Source organism: Centruroides sculpturatus, unplaced genomic scaffold (genome assembly GCF_000671375.1).
Source record: "Centruroides sculpturatus isolate CEXI.00-Female unplaced genomic scaffold, Cexi_2.0 scaffold1874, whole genome shotgun sequence".
Lineage (NCBI taxonomy): Eukaryota > Metazoa > Arthropoda > Arachnida > Scorpiones > Buthidae > Centruroides > Centruroides sculpturatus.
In genome coordinates, this window is record NW_019386131.1 from 7,103 (window position 1) to 9,180 (window position 2,078).

The 2,078-nt window shown below is 36.8% G+C and overlaps 1 long non-coding RNA gene across 1 annotated transcript; it reads right to left on the minus strand.

The window, feature by feature from the left end:
* Positions 1 to 258: 258 nt before the first annotated feature.
* LOC111613743 lies at positions 259 to 1,724 on the minus strand. Its single transcript, XR_002754818.1, has 2 exons — positions 1,472 to 1,724; positions 259 to 724 (listed from the first exon to the last, which is right to left on the minus strand). It is a non-coding gene; the product is annotated as an uncharacterized LOC111613743 (long non-coding RNA).
* Positions 1,725 to 2,078: the final 354 nt, after the last annotated feature.

Here is a 2,078-nt window from a genome sequence, read left to right on the forward strand (position 1 = left end):
TTTTTTTAATTTTTGGTTCAGGAAGTCTCCAAACGTGTAAATTTGCAAAAACACTCGGAGGGTCAAATTTGAGGCGATTCCAATAGTTATCCGTTTTATATACAGTACATAACAAGACGGGAAAGTAAAAAAGGAGTCGGAGTCGGCGGAATTTTTGACGACTCCGACTCTGGCTAAAACACCAAAACTCCATAGCCCTGATATTTAAATAAATAAAACATAATAAACAAAGCTAAGTAGAAAAAACATGACTTAAGGTTTTTAAGTCCCATTCTTTATTATATTTTTCTACGCTGTTAGAAACGAATTAGTATTCCTAGCATTTACACACTTCTTTCAATTTATTTTTAATTAAAGTTATTTTTGAATTTTAAAAATAAAAAATAGTAGAAAAAAATACGAATCATTTTGGAACATTTATAATCTTAAGCCTTAGGATGGCCTTTACTAAATAGGTTGAAATCGTTAGTAAAAAGAAAAGAATTTATACTGAGCAAAAATTAGGTACTGTGCGATTTATTTGCCAAGAAAGCGATGGATACTTGTATGCGTTTTCGATACCTAAAGATAAAAATGAAGCTTTAAAACAGTACCAGAGTCGTAAATGTCTTTAAAAACAGCGGGAAATGAAGAACTATATTCAGTCTCCATCTTGACAGGCGCAAAGAACTGTCGGCTACCAACAGAGTAGGAGAGAACTTCTGTACACTTTTCTTCTTTGTAGCTGAAATTGAACGGAATACGTCACTAGTAAGGAGCGAAGTGCGAACACTAAACCCATTTATTGTCGTTTTCTTTTCCCTTTTCCGTTCTCACGAAGTACGACCCGTCCCGAAGAGGATGTAACTAAAACGAACACGGAGAAAACATCCAACTATATACTTCCTTCGATTTCTACCTAAAAGATATGGCTTATCAGAAAACAACGTTCAATAATTACAATAAAAGACACAAACTTTTCTTTTTTCGTATTTCAATGCCGCATTTACCTTTCATCAACGTAACTGAACTATCAATTTAAAAAATAAGTAAGTGGCGCCATCTAATACTTAGAGAAATTCCGAAAAAATAATATTCAAAAATCTTTAATTTGTCAGTTTACGATTCGATAATTATTTATTTATTCGAATAATATTGAAAACGAATTAATACGCTTGAAACTATTATAAACTTAAAAAAAAATAACACAAAGTGGACAGTGACAATAAATTTAGATTCAAATGCTCATGGCGGTTTGGAGTTATAGATCTTGCATATAGGAGCAAAAAACTCAAAAGGAACCATATCTCTACATGTGTGATGTACTCTCCGCGTGATGTACTCCCAAAATCGGGTTACTTTAGGACACGATTATTATTTCTACTTTATTCGAATACATCTTGCTAATGTGTCATGCGTTTGTAAGATATCTCTGCCACTTATTTTAACTGCTCGTGTAAAAGGCAGAAATATGTATATACTGTAAACTCACCTTGAACAGCGTCTCCTTCCGAGGTACTGTACTGTACACTAGCTCCCTGACGAGGCTTAACCTATTCTTGATTTTGTGTGATGGAGTTCGTGGTGAAATCCTTTGGCCGCACCTAGGTTAGGTCATGGGAGTCGACGACAAAGATGCTGGTAGTAGTGCCTGATGTTTTCTGAGAAATCACAATTGACTTGTTACATCAGCAAGAAGTATCCGTTGTCATGTTCATGAGTTACACACACACATGCGCACAACCTACACTCACCAACGGTTATATTCCTAATGCTGTTCCTCTTCTCTGCCGTAGTGAACGGGAAAATCGATATATGGCTAGTCGGCGGAAGATGCTGGTCATCACGCCCTCCGATTGTGAGATTTTGGAGACACTAAAGAACGGAGCATGAATAGAAGGCCACGATGTCCCGCAGGAACTGTCAGAATTGTGCCGATTGTCGCTTATTGGGACAGCAACCGCAAGCTATAGCTAGAACAGACGTAACTTAGCAAGCTGCTGTCCGAGACTTGATGGACTTGTTCAGCTGGTGACTTCTAATCTCGACGTTCTCAATAAGGGCCTCAGGATCATCAATATAAACGGGGAAAGGAAAAA